Source organism: Sus scrofa, chromosome 10 (genome assembly GCF_054392235.1).
Source record: "Sus scrofa isolate SSC_HxYL_T2T_F1_AM1 chromosome 10, Sscrofa_HxYL_maternal_Yorkshire_Landrace_v2.0, whole genome shotgun sequence".
NCBI classification, from domain to species: Eukaryota; Metazoa; Chordata; class Mammalia; order Artiodactyla; family Suidae; genus Sus; species Sus scrofa.
The window spans coordinates 50,419,220-50,426,703 of NC_139392.1; the positions used below are offsets into that span (position 1 = coordinate 50,419,220).

A 7,484-nucleotide genomic window follows, 5' to 3' on the forward strand; every position below is an offset into this window, starting at 1 on the left:
TTCACAATAGCCAAGACAGGGGCTTGACGTTTCACAGGTAGTTAACAGCAGAAGGGTATGAGACCCCATATTCTTTATAGAGATGGAAACAAGCAGTAGTACTTTTGGCTCTTAGATGAGGTAGCATAATTGTGCAAAGCATAGAAAATGGCATCAAATACAAGTTCATATCTTAGGTTGCTACTTAATGTTTTAGTGATTTTGTGGAATTAACTTTTTCTACTTCCTCCCATGTAAAATGAGTATCAAAAAATAAGTATTCATGCAAAAGAGTTACAGAAGTTCCAGACTTAAAATATACTCTCCCTAAATTTCACTTGAAATATAATACTGTTACTGTAAAAAAGATTTAAAAAAATAAGTATGAAGTAAATCTTGTATAATCTACATCTTTTTAAATGTATAAATACTCTGAAACTTCAAAAGTTCTATTAAAGATGTATTATGTTCAGTGTAATTTCAGACAAATTAAATTTCTGTTGTTTATGCTGGACACACCCCACCCTCATGGAAAATCAGAGCAATGTCACAAAATTTGTATTTATGAGGCTGTGGGGACATAAGCAAACAGAGCTACTGTTTCTTTTCTTGTTCCTGATATGTTACCTGACAGTCTTGATGTGAAACTACGTCTTTTTAATGGGAAACAGCCTAATCTTACAATCACTGGCAGCCATCTACTCCAACAACCAATGTACTACTTTCTCTGACACCTTCCCTCATAGACCGCTTCTACACTTCTATCGTGGTCCCCAGGCTAATCAGGGACTTAGCTGCAAAAAGAAAAAATATTTCTTATAGCAATGACATTACCCAGCTCTTCGGTGCCCACTTGATGGCAGGTGTGTAAATACTCATCTTGGTATCCTTGGCTTTGACCACTGTGTTGCAATTGTCAAGCCCCTGCAGTACATGGTCATCATGAACCGGCAGAGGTGCATTGTGTTGGTTATCATGGCCTAAGCTGTGTGTTTTGGGTGCTCTATTTTTCTACTGGTGGTGATACTCAGTTTACCTTTCCATGGTCCTAATCAGATAGATCCCTACCTAGGTGATGTGAAGCCACTTTTGAAACTGGTATGCAGCAGTATTCATATTGTGAATATCTTAATGATTGCAAATTCAGGGGTGGTGGTGGTGGTTGTTTTTCCTGCACTAGTAGTTTCTTATATAACCATATTATATAGTCTTAGAACACATTCCTCTCTGGGGTGGCAGAAAGCCCTCTAAACATGCAGTTTTCACATAATGGTTGTGGTTTTATTCTTTGTTCCTGGTATCCACATTTATGTTCTACCTGCTGGGAAAGAAAACAAGGATAAGGAAATCTCCATGATTTCCACTATGATTTCCCCTGTGCTGAATCCTCTCATCTATACTCTGAGAAATGAGGAGATGAAAATTGCCATGAAGAAGGTGTGGTCTAAAATAGCACACTCATAATTGAAGTATATAAGATGGTATTCATTGCACCTCTGATTGGTGTCTCCAGGGAATTTATTGTTTGAGATAGAAAATATGTATGCTTTTTTGGGGAAGTTGGACCAAAGAAACAAATCACTGTTATTCAGATTGCAGTTTGCACTTTGAAGTTTCCAACTAGGTTCTGGGTGTGATCCCATGGCTCTAAGGCATACAGAAATGTCCTTCTAAAGCACATTTCTGATCATATCAGAACACTCTCCGAAAATTGCTATGGAACCCTATTTTGCTTGAGATAAAATCCAACCTTCTGAATTGTTTATCAAATATCGTCCTAAATTGGTCCAAGTTGAATTTACTCATTGTAAAAGTCACAGGATTGGTATAAATTATTACACAGCACTTGCATAAATTACTGTAGTAGGCTTTGTGGTCAGGGAGACCTAGGTGACTACTGACTCTGAGTATTGGCAATTTGCTTTATTGATATGCATCTTTGTTTCAAATATCTATGATATGAGTAGCATTTGTTTTCCATAAAGAAGTAATATTCCTTTATCTAACACATATGAAGTTTTAGCAGGGCAGATGACAAACTGGAAACTCATGGTTGGTATTTTTGCCTTACCTTAGTTTATTTCTCTGTTTCTCTTTGCTTGGATGCTTTCATCCAGCTAGAGTGGACCCCTCTGCATGCCCCAAACATACTCTAAAATCTTATTCATATGCCTTATTTCTCTCTCCCCTCTGCTTGTACTACCCCTATGCTTTAGTGTCCATGTCTTAGGTATAATTCACACTCTAATATTTTTATTCAAAAGATTTTACAGCTCCATCCACAGACCACACATATTTTTTTATTCCATCTCTGTTCTTTTTGTTGTTGTTATTCAGCTATATGTATACTCATTTCAAATAGTTTTATGTGCAAATACTGGTATTTCTTATGAATTGTGTTTTTCCAGTTTGCTTGAGACAGAAGTTTATGTACTATATCTTTATTTTTCATGTCTCTCTCTATTGATAAGCAGTGAGCCTGTGCAAATTACGATGTAAATAAATAGTTACTAAATTAAGTTTAAAGACACTATCTTCTTATTTGACTGTATACATTGATCTTATATATCTGGAATTTTCACTTGTGTCTTTAACAATCATGCATTATTTTTAAAATAAATAATATCAGTAAGGCTAAAATGTTAACATATACTACTATGTGTCTATGGGGGGAATGGAATCCAACAGTCTCCCAACCCCCCTAGTGTCTTTTCACTTATTTTATGCAATAAGAAAGTACTGTTTTATCATTTATCCTCGTATCATTTGGATCACATGATCCCATCTCAGCTCCTTGTCTTGGTTCCAATTTTTCGAAATGTCTTTCTCTACCAAGGCTTTTCTAAGTAGAATGACTGCATTGCTTCAATACAGAATTGCCTTGATTGACTTACTCCTGCCCCACAGCAAAAGCAAAATCTAGGAAAAAATGTAGAGGCCATAGTGTTTGTCTTTAATGTCACAAACCCTTCTTTTGCTAATTGACATTCAATAACTTTTACACATCCAATAACATTTTTTTCTTCTTGGAGCCATGGACACCTATAGAATAAATGGGGAAAAAACATTCCATCTATTCTGTAGGAATACATCTGACTAGTTATTTATTCAAAGTTTTGTTTAACTAGGTATAATGTAATAATTTTACAAAGAGAAATATAGGAATGTAGTGTGTGCATTTGTGCCTGTGTTTATGAGATGTTTCTGTCTGTGTGGGTATGGTACAGGGGGTTTGGGTGGTCTTGAGGATGGGTCAGAAGAAATACTTACTTATCCCATCAGAAAGAATGCTGCACAACTACTGTAGCCCAGGGCAGATCACTCTAAAGTGTGCCTCAGTGATATATCAATTATTAAGTTAAAGTAACTTAAGAAATGGCAGATGCAAGTGGGACACTTTGACCATCCTCTCTTGTCCCTGAAAGCAGGAAATAGTCTCTCACGTGACTACTGTACTGGGTGTTGGAAAGATACCCTTATAAGATATCCTTATCTTTCCACTATCCAGGGGGAGAAATTAAGGATCAAGGAGGCTCAACAAGCAAACTTTGTTACTTCTTCACTAATTTCATACCCACATCCAGACTTTTCTTAAATTACTTACAAATTAAACACCCAAAACCTAAGTTTATTTGTTCCATTAAACAATCACTCACCAATTTGTTGTTTTTTCCCATCTGCCCACTACTGTGGTCCAAGTTCTATGACACTCCCATGTGCACAAATGAAAATCAAGGAGTAGGGGGAAAACGCCCTCTCCTGTCACACACACTCAAAAAAGCTCACTCATTTTCACTGTCATTTATTTTCTTTTCTCAAGGGTCTACAAGATTTTATTGGCCAAAAATATGACTACATCACACAGTAATTATATAAAAAAGCATACACTGAAATAAGATTAGTTACCTACTTATTGGATGGTCTTTTTAGAATTCACTTTCCTGCCTATGGCACAGTGCTTAATATTTCAAATAGAGCTGCCAAACTAAATACATAGCATATAAGTCTGAATACAGAACATTTAATAAATATTAATTGTTATAAAATGTATAATTTATGATAGTCTATTTAAATAAGACTTTAAAAATCCACCATTAATAAATTTTATTAGCAGAATACCTTAACCAGCTAATGAACACTAACATTAAAAGGCTTACTTTTTAAAATCCCATGTGTCAGCAAGTACCAGACTGGAAGATGTTTAGAAGTTTTGGAGGTGACCTAAAGGAAAGATTGGGGAGCCAGATATGGCTGTGTATGATGGAGTTCTATGTGACTTCCTATTCAGTCACACTCTCCTTATCCCTCATCATTTTCCTCAACCCTGTATCTGTTTCTAGTCGTCAGTCGAGAGGGTCAATTTAGACACTTATGGACTATTCTTGTATTATCGGCAACACCAGGTAATGATGATGTCAAATAGCCTAGAGATTTCTAAATAATCTTTTTTTCTTTTGTTGAAAAAAATTCCCCATGCAATTAGTTGCACATCCGTTATCTCACATAGTTCTCTTTTATTTGATGACAATGTTTAATTTTTACTCTCTTAGCAAATTTCAATTGTACAATACAGTGTTATCTGCGGTAGTCATCATGTTGTATGTTAGAGCCTCAGAACTTATTCATCTTTTAGATGAAAGCTTATATTCTTTAACCAATGTCTCCCTATTTCTTATATCCCCTACCCTAGCCACTGACGAACACTTTTTAAATTTCTATATATATGAGTATGATTTTCCTTTTTTTTCTTTTTATGGATGTGGCGTATAAGTGTTGCCATTTGGGTATTTAGGCTAGTAGACATTCGGGACTGTCCAAAATTTGGTTCATGCCAAAAGGTCCTTGCAATATGGTTCTATTTTGTCTATGGCAAATGATTTTGGACAGGACCAAATATTGCAGGCCCTTTGGTGTGGACCAAGTGTTATATGGATGTTTGGGGCAGGGCCAAATGTCCTGCAAAGGGTATTTTTTCTTTTTTCTTTTTTTGGTCTAGCCTATTTCATTTATCATAATGCACTCACAGTCTAACCATTTTGTCACAGATGTCAGGATTTACTTCTTTCTCATGGAAGAATAATATTCCCTTGTATAAATATAAACCACATCTTCTTTATTCTTTCTTCATTAATAATGGATGACATTGAGACTGTTTCCATTACTTAGCTGTTAGGAAAAATGCTGTACAAAGTAATTGTAATTTCAAACGATTATTTTTTTTCTCTGTCCCATATCATCAGCTTTCACAGAGCCTTTTGAATGTACTGAACATCTAATAGGTGCTTCATGTTAAAATAGACAATTTTATTTTATTTCACATTATGATATATTTACTACAAAATGTGATATAACATGAAAAGGATCAGCCACAGGGAAAATAGGACTTACAGATAAATACAGAAAAGTCAGGGACACAGCACACACACTGTCTAAAGACTTCCTGAGTCCATAGCTACCTCCAGACGTGCCCCTAGACATGGCCCTGCCCACCAGAGGGCCAAGACCCAGCTCCACCTAGCAGTTGGCAGGCATCAGCCCATTTTACCAGGCAACTTGCACAAGCCACTAGACCAGCCTCACCAGAAGCAGACACCATAAGCAAGAAAACTATAGTCCTGCAGCCTGCAGACCAAGTCCACAAACACAGGCCAGACACTCCTCTGGGACCAGCTGGCTCCTGGCCATTGGAAGATATGTGAGCGCACTGGTGGGATACATTGGTTTTCTTCTACAGAGAGACAATTCACCAAGGTTGAGAATCCTAACCAACCTACCACATACGTAAAAATACAAATAGGAATTTAGACAAAATGAAGTGACAGGCATATGTTTCAGAAGAAGGAACAAGATAAAACCCACAAGAAAAAATATATGACACAGAGGTAGGCAATCCAACCAAGAAAGAGTGCAGAGTAATGATCATAAAGATGATCAAAGAATTCAGGAGGAGAGTGGATGCACAGAGTGAGAAATTAGAAGTTTTTAACAAACAGTTAGAAAATATATTCTGTGGTACAGGCCTCTCTGTGCTAGAGCTCTGTCTTCTACACATGCCACCTATGTGGGCTCCTTGAGGCCTCCTTTTGTGTCAGGATGACTATTGTAAGTAGTCTACTAGGTTTGATTGGTCCATCTTTTTATTGGTCACCAGGCCTTACCTTGTGTGGAGGTTGCTGGCTGCTGCTTCTTGGGGCCAGGTCACAAAATGACTGGATGCAGAAGCCTGGGTCACCCTGGGGCTGGTGGTTTGCAGTGTCATGACCCAGGAATCCCAGGCCTGGTGTTTGCCAACTGGTGGATGAAGCCAGGTCCTTGGATTAGTGTTGACTCAATGGCAAACCAAACCAAGTCCTAGTTCTCGCTATAAGCTCCAGGAATCCCAGGCCTGGTGTCTGCCAACTAGTGGATGAAGCCAGGTCCTTGGGTTAGTGTTGACTCAATGGCAGGCCAAGCCAAGTTCTAGTTCTCGCTGTAAGCTCCAGGAGTCCCAGAGCTTATGTCAGACTACTAGTGGATGTTCTTAGTTGCTGACACAATTGACTGTGGGATCCAAGATTATCCTGAAGCTTGTGTTGGTGTATTGGTGTGCAAGGCCAGGGCCAATCTGGTCCCAGGGCTGGTTTTGGCCTGCTTCTGTGTGGGCTGGGTCTGTAGGCTGTGTGAATGTGATTTTTACTGGGGCTGGTATGTGTCTGCTGGTGAATGAGGCTAGGCCCAAGGCTTGCAGCATTATTGCTGGTGGGAGGGCTGGGGATTCTGGGACTAGTGCATGAAGACTATTATATGGAGCTGGGTCCTTGGGTCTCTGGTTACAGGGCCCTGAGGATTTCAGCACTAGTGTCTGCACACTGGTGAATGGGGCCTGCTCTGGTGGGCAGGGCCATGTCCAGGAATAACTTAGGGTTCATGGGACCTTAAGGCAGCCTGTCTGCTGACAGGCAAGTTATTTGGCATGTTAGTCTTTTGGCCTGAGGTTTCTCCTTACTTGTTCCATGGGTTGGTGGGCTTGGGTGGGACTGGGTCCTGAGTTTCATAAACTAGAGGGAAAATTTCAATATAGCACTTGCTAGCATGAGTCCTTATGAGCTCCCAGAAATGACTGACTCCAGTGCCCATGTCCCTAAGAGTGAGCTTTAATTGCCTCCCACCTCTCTAGGAGACTCTGGAAGATCAGTAGGCAGGTTTTTTTCAATTTATTCTCTTTATCCTGGGTCACAGAGGTATGAGATTTTGTGTGCACCCTCTACGAGGGGAGACTCTGTTTCCCACAGCCTTCTGGGCACCCCAAAATTAACCCCCCCATTTCAATGAAGAGCACTATAGTAGGTTATCTTCATGGCACAGGGCTTGGGACCTCAATATGAGTCTCAAACTCCTCATTTCTTGGGAAAAATCTCTACCATTGTAATTATTCTCCCACTTGTGGGCTGCCCACCTGGAGATAAAAATCATACTATACTGTGTTTCTTACCTTCATACCTGTCTTGCTGTGGGTTTTATAAATC

The 7,484-nt window shown here is 39.0% G+C and overlaps 1 pseudogene; it reads left to right on the forward strand.

The window, feature by feature from the left end:
- The first annotated feature begins 507 nt into the window (after positions 1-507).
- On the forward strand, positions 508-1,443 carry LOC146399399 (olfactory receptor 4P4-like; annotated as a pseudogene).
- Positions 1,444-7,484: the final 6,041 nt, after the last annotated feature.